Below are 10,494 nucleotides of genomic sequence, written 5' to 3'. Positions count from 1 at the left end.
CTTGGCAGGAAGTACCACCTAGCAGGGCCTGACTGGCAGCTCCAAAAAGCCCACTGATTGACCAATACCAGTATTTAAATCAGGAAGCCATCATAAGGAGCAGTCTGAGCTATAATGCAGGCTGCCTGCCTGGATTTAAATAGACTCTAGCTTTTGACCCTGATTTGTCCTTGACTTAGCTATTTGATTGCTGCTTGCAACATGGTGCCTGACCCTGGCATTCTGACCCAGCTTGTTTCTGACCCTGCTACTCATCTCCTGATTGCAATTTAGCAGCTGAGCAGGGCCAATTGGCCTGTCCCTCACAGCAAAGACCCAAGTTGGACAACACCAAGTTAGACTGAAACTACCATCATAAAGGGGAAAGCCTCCTGTTACCCCAAAACTTGGTAACTTGGGACCTTACCTGTTCCATCTGTCAGTGTGTGATCTGAAACAATAAATAACAGTGATTGTCTAAAAAATTTATAAATAAAGGGGGGGGGGGAAGAGCTTAAATTGGATGAACTTATGTCTCAGTTTCCCATCTTACAGAAGTGCTAAGCTTCAGGTAAGGCTTCTTTGTGTTAATATCAGTGTGTGTGTGCATGGGGGGGTCACACTCTGGAAAGACCAGTCAGGACTAAAGGTGTAGCTTGCCCTGTGACATGGGGGAACATCAAAATGGTGAAGAACAGAGGTAACTTAGGGACTAAAATGAGAGGATGTTGATAAATGCAAAGTAATGCACATTGGAAAACATTCTCCCAACTATACATATAAAATGGTGGGGTCTAAATTAGCTGTTACCACTCAAGAAAGATCTTGGAGTCAGTGTGGATAGTTCTCTGAAAACATCCACTTAAAGTGCAGCGGTAGTTAAAAAAGTGAACAGAATGTTGGGCATCATTAAGAAAGGGATAGATAATAAGACAGAAAATATCGTATTGCCTCTATATAAATCCATGGTACGCCCACATCTTGAATACTTTGTGCAGATCTGTTCGCCCCATCTCAAAAAAGATATATTGGTATTGGAAAAGGTTCAGAAAAGGGCAACAAAAATGAGTAGGGGTATGGAACGGCTTCTGTATGAAGAAAGATTAATAAGACTGGGACTTTTCAGCTTGGAAAAGAGACAACTAAGGGGGGATATGATAGAGATCTATAAAATCATGACCGCTGTGGAGAAAGTAAATAAAGAAATGTTATTTACTCCTTCTCATAACACAACACTCCTTCTCAGGGGGTCACCAAATGAAATTAATAGGCACCAGATTTAAAACAAATAAAAGAAAGTATTTCTTCACACAATGCACAGTCAACCTGTGGAACTCTTTGCCAGAGGATGTTGTGAAGGCCAAGACTATAACAGGCTTAAAAAAAGAACTAGCTAAAAATTCATGAAGGATAGGTCCATCAGTAGCTATTAGCCACGATGGGCAGGGATGGTGTCCAAGTGTTCCAGCACAGCTCTACTGCTATGTATGTAGGAGGAGAGGGGGTGGAATTATGGCTGCCTGTTTGCTGCTTCTTCCATCCACTCCTGTAGGCTGCTCTCAAGGGTGGCCAGCACACTGGAGTAAAGGGCCACCTTACTTCCCAGAGTAGGCACAGAAGGGCAAGCTGCACTAATACCCAGCTCTTAGAATGCTTTTCATCAGCTGATCTTACTTTACCAAGGAGGTCGTATCATTAACCCCATTTTATAGATGGGGAAACTGAGGCACAAAACTGCAGCAACTAGCCCAAGGTCACCCAGTAGCAGAGGCAGGAACAGAGCCCAGGTGTTCTGCATTCCAGTCCTCTATCCACAGTGCCTGGCTGGCCCTGAACCGTATAAATTAATCACAAAGAGTGCATTCTCTAAAGATGCAGTAATGCTCCTCCTCTCTAAATCTCTTGCCGGAGGAGGAGAAAGGAAATAATCTGTCAAACCAACAAAAAGAAATCAAAGTAAAATTGCCTTGAGCATGGCATGGAACCAATGGGAGTATTTTCAAATGTTTGTGGATAATTGTGCATTTGTTCTGTGTCAGCACATCAAGTTAGAATCAAAAGCAGCAGTGATTACTGTGTTTGTCAAGGATCAGAAATTCAAAACACATGTTATGCTTTTCATCTGATTGCAAATTAAGGCACAGAGGGCACAAGCTGTCAGGCTGGGTTTTTTTTCTCCCCTGGTCTTGATCAGACAGAAGGTTCCCTTTAAAATATGCAAATATGATATCTGAGTCTCTTCTCACTCCTCCACAGGAAAATCAGGGGCAAAGCCACTGAAGTCAATGAGATTATTCTGATGTAAACAAGATCAGAACTTGGCCCATAATGTAAGTAAACAGCACAAAGCGAGTTTAAGGGGCTTGATTCCCATCTCACACTGGGGTAAATGCCAATGAAGGCAAAAGAGTGAGTTCAGAATCAGGCCCAATGTGTTCTCTTGTTTCAGTCCTGGAGTTTCCCAAATGCTGTAGGAAGAGGATGCATGTTGGGCTTCATTCCCCATTACTCTGTGCCTTGTGTACTCACTTAGTGTACTTGTTTATGGAAATCCTTCCCATTTGTTAGTAGCATTTTACACCCTATTTGTGCTAATTAAACAGTAGAGGAGAATCCATCCCATAGAGTAATCCTGAATCACCCACTAGGGAGCTGTTAGTTTTGTGCTCCATTACAAGCCACAACAGGCTAGAAAATAAACAAAAACTAACAAAAACCTGTTGAGTTTTATTTTAAGATTGTATGTATTTCTATACAAACATCCCCACCCCCCCAACCGAGTGAAATTTACACTGAAACTGTAGCAGCTTGGTAGCATTTGGAATAGTCTTAGTATGTAAATATTTAATATACTTTATTTTTGAGAATGGTGTGTGGTTTTTTTTTTTTTTCCCTTAAGACACACCATGAAATCTTTTTGCTAATTTCTCCACTATGTGTTCAATTTCAGCTCCAGGTACCATGCAGACTTTGGTAGGGGGGTTGACAATCATCTCTGCTTTGGATTCACGTATTTCTTAATGTTGGGATGAAACATTTTTATTTTCCTTTAGGTTATCAAGGTTTTTTCTTTTCTTTTTTTTTTTTTTTAAACAAATGCTCTTAGGAAGAATGGCCTAGTAGTTGGGGCACTAGTGTAGGATTTAGGAGACCAGTAGCTGTTTAGAAGCTTGTGCAGAAGGCTTTGTTAACTGCAGACCTTCCTGCATGTGTGCCCAGACTCCCTTAATTAGAAGCTGGAAGTTCCTGATCAATCAGCAGTGAGTTGTGAGGTGTGCACACTGGCAGTCATTTTGAGCACCAGTCTGAGCTAACCTAGCCTATGCAGAAGATAGAGCTGCAGAGGATGGCCCAGAGTGAGTCTGTGGAGTGAATCTCAAGAGTTTCCTGTAATGTTACAGGTTAGTTGGACCTTATTTGTCTGCAGCCTTTATATGTTAAGGTATCTGTAAAGTCCTTCTTCTCAAGAAAGAAAATAAGTGCTTTTTTATATTGCAATAGGATTATAGTTAAGGGCCTAGGGAAGTTTGCTACTTGCCTAAAAGGCTGTTGCCTTACTCTTCTTACTTTAAGAAACAAGTTTAGAATTAAGTAAATAGGGAAGATGTACTTGTGTGGAATATATATAAAGAAGCAATGCATGGCCCTGCACCCAGACTGGTAGATCACCATTCGAGTCCAACCCAGCCCTGGAGGTAGAAGATAGAGCTGCTGGGGTAACCCAGGGTGAATCTGTGGTTTGGATCTCAGTACAGTTTCCTGGAATATTACAGATGTCAGTGGGATTGAGACTGGGAAAACAACCATAAAGAATGAATTGTAGACTGGAGGCCAAATGTCTTTGTGAGCAGTAGTACAACATTGACCCAGAGGACTAGTCTACACTAGAATCACCACAGTGGCACAGCTGTTCTGCTGCTCATGCTAGAATGTCTCCCACTGACACAGCACCACCCACACCGGCGCTTAGGTTGGTATAACTTGCATCGCTCAGGGGGCTGGCTTTTCCATACCCCTGAGCGGCTTAAGTCATACCCATGTAAGTGCCAGTGTGTACAAGCCCAAAGACCCCTTGTGCACCTAGCAGTTACAGTAATTGTCAGCTTTTCTTATTTAAAGTGGTGTGTGCACTCAATATTGTGGATGCTGAAACAATTGATTAAGTGGTACACCTAAATGTTTTATGTAATTGCTAACGTAATACCCAGGTTGAGCCTACATGAAAACAGAAGGTCTCTGATTGCCAGAAGCCCCCATCCCTGTATATACTTTGTGTAAATAAATCTTTAAAAAATGGGGGTTAGGCCATAGGTTATATTTTTCATTTTCAAAGAAGAGAACCAATCTTGAGTTCTTGATGTTAGTCTAGCTAGGGTGTATTGTAAGTCCTGTGCTGTCAAGGTTTATCTTTGGAGTCTTTATTGAGTAGAAAGAAATTTGAAGTTGCTAATTGTGTGAGAGACACTCTTCTGGTAAAGACTGGTACTGGATTCTTAGAAGGAAAAAAAAAAGTGTATCCTATTAAAATGTTCTACTGAGAGAGTTGCTCCAGAAAATCCACCTGTAGTCTCTCTCAAGGATATGAATTCATGATGTGTGCAAATACTTTGCCAAAGAAATTCTGTAGCACGGAATTGGTAAATAGACTTATTCCCCTAGATGTAGGTTACATATGCATAAATGCTTGACAGGCTGTGGTCTCTTTTTAGGCGTTCTGATGAGGATGGGAATTCTGCCCCCCCACCCCCCAAAAAAGAGAGAGCCCTCCTGAACATATGTACAGTTCTAGGACCAACTTCAAATAGACATTTATTTAGGGTTCTGAAGTTCTTTAGTGATCTCACTGTAGCTTATTGGGGAAAGGTAACATTTTTGGTACCTGAATTTGTTGTTTCAGTGTTTTATGGGGGAAGTGGGGGATATATGTGAAATTTGAATTTTTGTTGAATATTTTCATCAAAACTTTTAAATAAAAAAAAATGCTAACTAGCTCTATTGCTGGTTGGAAAAACAGGGGTAAACACTTTTCAAAGTTGATGTTATTTTCCCCTTCCTCCAAACTTCAACCCCCCCCCCCAAAAAAAATCCAATGTTTGTAAAACTGTAACCAGCTGTAGTTCTGATTTAACTTTTTCACCTTCCGGTCCCCAGCTGGGATCAGAGCCCAAACTTCTAGAAAGTCATGAGAACCCAGATTTTGCCATATCAAAAGATGTGGAAATGCTATGGATGAATGTCTGAGCCAGAGCGGTGTAAAATATTCAGCTCAGAATACAACTCCATTCCAACTAAACCTTGGGATTGACGGTAATGTAATTTAAGCATGATATAGAGCAGTGGTTTTCAACCCGTGGGTCGTGGAATAGTTAAAAGTCCGGTGGGCGGTGCTGCCCGGCTAAGGCAGGCTAGTCCCTACCTGTTCCGACACTGCGCTGCGCTCTGGAAGCGGCCAGCAGCAGGTCCGGCTCATAGGTAGGGGGGCCACAGGGCTCCGTGTGCTGCTTCTGTCCTGAGCACTGGTTCCGCACTCCTATTGGCCAGGAACCAGCCAATGGGAGCTGGGGTGACGGTGCCTGTGGGCGAGAGCTGCGCAGAGCTGCTTGTGTGCCTTCACCTAGGAGCTGGACCTGCTGCTGGCCGCTTCTGGGGCACAGCGTGGTCCACGGTGCCAGGACAGGTGGGAAGCCTGCCTCTGCACCCCAGCTGTGCTGATGACTGGGAGCTTCCGAAGGTAAGCCTGCACCCCAATCCCCTGCCCCAGCTGTGAGCCTCCATAAACCCAGAGCACCTTCCTGTACCCCAAATCCCTCATCTCTGGCCCCATTCCAGAGCCTGCACCCAGCCCAGAGCCCCTCCCACACCCCAGAGCCCCCTCCCCGACCTCAACCCCTCATTCCTGGCCACAGCCCTCCACCCCTCAAACCTCTGCCCCAGCCCTGGGCCCTTCCACGCCCCCAAACCCCTCATCCCCAGCTCCATTGGGTCGCGGGCATCAACAATTTTCTTCAACTGGGTCACCAGAAAAAAGGTTTGAAAACCACTGATACAGAGGTAATAACACTGGTATGGAAAAGTCTTGGTAAGAAACTAGACTGCATTTTCTAGGCATAGTCACATGATCTGAGTCAGTTATCATATGACAGAAGTCAGTGTTTACTGATTCCAACGGCTACTGTACAATGTATATTATAGTATTATTTAGTATATGTACAAAGGTTTGTACTGTTTGTGTTACCTGTCTCTTCTCTATGCCTGATATATAGTGGATATGAATCTTCTACAGCTTCCAGGTAGCAGGCTTAGTCTGCTAGCTCAAGCTATTAAGGCCCTGCCTTTAGCTCTGGAGATCTCAGGTTCAGTCCCTAGAGACAACCAAGATCAAGGTTGTTACATCTGGAATTACGGATCTTAGAATTTACTTTTTTTTAGGGCGCAGGGGAAGTTCAAATGGAGCTCTTTCTTGCAAATATCGGATTCTTCATAACATTAATAAATCAAAGTGGAAAAGGGTTACCATGTTGCATTTCAGGAGGTATGCAGATTAAGATCATTTCAATACATTTGAATTACAATTGTTCCGGGGACCTGACCTTTGTGTTAAGTGCCACCACTTTGTAAGGTCAACTCATTGATCGTTTGTCACTTCAGAGTAATAGGAATGGGGAGGGAAGCAGTAAAATTTCAGATGAATTATTCATTTGCACTGAGCCTATCATGAAAAGCAGCCAGCTGCATTCTCTTGTTCCTATCCCCCTGGATTTCAGAGCACTAGGTAGACTGAAGGTCCTTGTAGATTTGCCAGTATATTTTTATCCATGAAGCACGCACCTCAGTGTCTGGTGTAGATTCTATGTCCGAGGAGGAGAGGCAAGCCCTCACTCTTGTTTCATGTGGATGGGAAGGCTTGATCAGAAGAACTGGAATCCAGTTGGTAGAGGCCAAATGAAGGGTCCTTGGGCTATATGGGGTGGGATGGTACAGGGGCTCTTGTGGGGAGGGGAATCATTCTTCAGTGCTCCAAAAAAGCCGTGTGATCTTCCTACCCAACATCTCTTGCCAATGGCAGCAAGTGTTCAGGAAAGGCTTGGCCAAGCCCCCAGTACTCTGACCTGATCCCTATGGAGCACCTCCAGGAGATGATAACCAAGTCCCCCCCAAAATGGCACTCTGAGGCATATATTCTGCTCTCCTCCTGTATAGATGTGCTGGGAGGGAGAGCCCCATGTGACCTCTCCAGACAGCCAGCTGTGGACTGGGAGCCACTTTGTGGATAGAGTGGCTGGAATTCCTTTCACGTGCTCCAAGCCATTCTGCAATCATTACTCCAGCCTTAAGGCTGGAGTAGTCCCTACATCACTTGTTCCCACTTCTCTGATATCAAAAAACACATGTCAGCAAGCAGGGAGCCCCACATGATGTACAGAGCATATGCCAACACCATCCATATATCTTGCCCCCAGCAGAACTACACTGGATTCTTTGCCCTGGTAGAGGGAGTTTCATGTAGTATGTACTGGGTAATAGCATAAGAATCCATCTTTTTAAATCTAAAGTGGCTCTGTATTAATACAACTATTTGCAGAGGTACTGCAGCTGGCATTCCAGCCATGTGAACACAGACTGGCTTCCTAGTATCTCCCCTAGACTACTCCTCCTTCCAAGTTCAATGCAGACTGCTACAGATGGGATGGGCTTTACCTCTGTGTAATTAGTGATGTTACTGTTGTTTATATCCCCATAGGCCCCACTGAGATCACAGCCCTATTGGGCTTGGCACTGTACAAACATAGTAAGAGAGTTTCTGTGACAAAGACTTAGAGAAGATAGACATGGTGGGGGAGCTGAGGCATGGAGTGATTAAATGTCTTAACTGAGGTCACAGAGGGTTTTTGTAGCAGAGCTGGAGGTTGAACCCCTGTCACATAAGAGTGGCCATAATGGGTCAGACCAAAGGTCCATCTAGCCCAGTATCCTATCTTCCAACAATGGCCAATGCCAGGTGTCCCAGAGGGAATGAACAGAACAGGGGATCATCAAGTGATCCATCCCCTGTCGCCCATTCCTAGCTTCTGGCAAATAGAGGCTAGGACACCATCCCTGCTCATCCTGCCTAATGGCCATTGAAACCAAGTTCTGTGCCTTAACCCCAAGGTCTCCAGTTCTCCCGAAGGCGGTTGCCTATCTTTAGTACACAGAAGCATTTGTTGGTTGTTATAGAAACCACACTTGCTTTCTAAAAAATTAAGCTTAGTTAAATAACCATATTTTAGTCCGTGAGTGGAACAATCAGCGTTCCCCATGGAGCTTGCCATTGGGTGAACTATCACTTGGTTCCAAATCAAGTATCTTTAGCTGTAAACACCGCACTGTAACGTCATGATTCATTACAACGGGTATGTGGGATATAAATCATCCCTGGCAGTTGTTTTCTCTGAGAATAAAATAACCACATTACTGTAACAAATGGGTGTACTCGGAACTGGTCAAAACTAATGAGTGGCAGTTGCTACAGCGGAGAGTGATATATTATCTGTAATATAAGGCTGATCATGAATCACTATCTTCATTTCTCAGACTACTGAGCAAGGTAACTTTGAATGGAATCGAAGGAGGATTCCATAGTGGGACCGTGGGGAAATTAGAAGTCATGAAAGAATCACAAATTTATTTCCTTACTTAATTCAATAGCTCGCTCTTCCTTTTTTTTTTCTTCTTCTTTTTATCTGGGGTCAGACTCTTATACTTAAGACAAAACAGAGACCTTTAAATAGGCATCAATATAATGTATTCACTTCATAGCCCGTTTATGCTGCCAAGATGGAGTAAAGGGATCTTGAGAATTAGGCCCTCTTTTATATAATTACAGTCCCAGATAGCCTCAACACTTCAGGTAGACAATCTTGATAGGTATAAGAACCCAGATAGAGGGGTGGGTATGCAGATGGATAGCTAGACACAGACAGGTTTAACTGCTCTCTTAAGGCTTGATTCAAAGCAATGAGTCTTTCCATTGACTCTAGGGGCAGGTCTTCACTACGGGGTGTGTGGGGGGGTCGATTTAAGATACGCAAATTCAGCTACGCGAATAGCGTAGCTGAATTCGACGTATCGCAGCCAACTTACCCCGCTGTAAGGACGGTGGCAAAATCAATCTCCACGGCTTCCTGTCGATGGTGCTTACTCCCACCTCCGCTGGTGGAGTAAGAGCGTCGATTCGGGGATCGATTGTCGCGTCCCAACGAGACGCGATAATTCGATCCCCGAGAGGTCGATTTCTATCCGCCGATTCAGGCGGGTAGTGTAGACCTAGCCTAGGATCCTTTGCTTAAGGCCTGATACTGATCTCACTCGTTCACAATGATTTTACACTGGTTTATCTCGTAAGAACATGAGAAGGGCCACACTGGGTCACAGCAAAGGTCAGTCTGGCCAAGTGTCCTGTCTTCTGAGTGGTCAATGCCAAGTGCCCCAGAGGGAATGAACAGAACAGGTGATCATCAAGTGATCCATCCCCTGTCGCCCATTCCCAGCTTCTGGCAAACAGAGGCTAGGGACACTATCCCTGCCCACCCTGGCTAATAGCCATTGATGGACCTGTCCTCCATGAACTTATCTAGTTCTTTTTTTGAACCCTGTTATAGTCTCTGGTAAAGAAGTTCCACAGGTTGACTGCTTTGTTTGGTGAAATACTTCCTTTTGTTTGTTTTAAACCTGCGGCCTACTAATCAGTGGAGTTCCTCTGATTTACACTAGAGTTGATGAGAGCCAGATCAGGCATTTAATGACCAAGGATGAATAGAGCTCATGATCATCTGTACCTAAGTCCACAAAACTTTTGGGCTATGTGAAGACACTCACAACTCTGTTCCTCCTTCCCCACACACACACTAAAAAAGAGAAGGAAGAACCAGATGTTATCCCAGTGCTCGTGGACAACACCTACAGTAACTCCATGTCTAACAGAGAATTGAAAATGCTCATGAATCCCTTTTTGAATTATTGGCCATATCTAATTGTGATTCTTTAATAGCAATCTGCACTATTTCTGGAATCTGTTGTATGCATAGGTGATCTACACATTATGCTACTAATGGGTATTTTATTTTACTTTCACGGGCTCTGTTCTAGCAGCTCAAATACATTTCTTAACTGTAGAAATTCTTCAAGGAGATCAATGACACCACCAGCAGCAGAGGTCTGAGTAGGAGCAGCCTGCTCTTCCCATGTTGTGTTGGTGGCTCTGATGGCAACTCTTTGGCAAAGTAGGATGCTTGCTGGAGCCAAGAGACCATGGTCTGACTTCACTTGTCGCAATTTTAGGTATGTGGGGGTGTGTGGTTTTATTTGCAGAGCTATCTGGCTCTTTTTCAATACATGTTACAGAGAAAAAGAGCGAGAATACTTGGTGCGTATATAGCAATGGATATGATCTAAAAAATCAACTAATTCTCCCATCCTGCCAGAGAGGAAGGTTGTTATCCCACTTTCCCACAGAGGGGGCTGGAGAAAGATGAC

The sequence above is a fragment of the Trachemys scripta genome, chromosome 2 (genome assembly GCF_013100865.1).
Source record: "Trachemys scripta elegans isolate TJP31775 chromosome 2, CAS_Tse_1.0, whole genome shotgun sequence".
Taxonomy (NCBI): Eukaryota; Metazoa; Chordata; order Testudines; family Emydidae; genus Trachemys; species Trachemys scripta.
The sequence above is the reverse complement of the archived record's forward strand: the minus strand, read 5'-3'. Positions refer to the sequence as shown.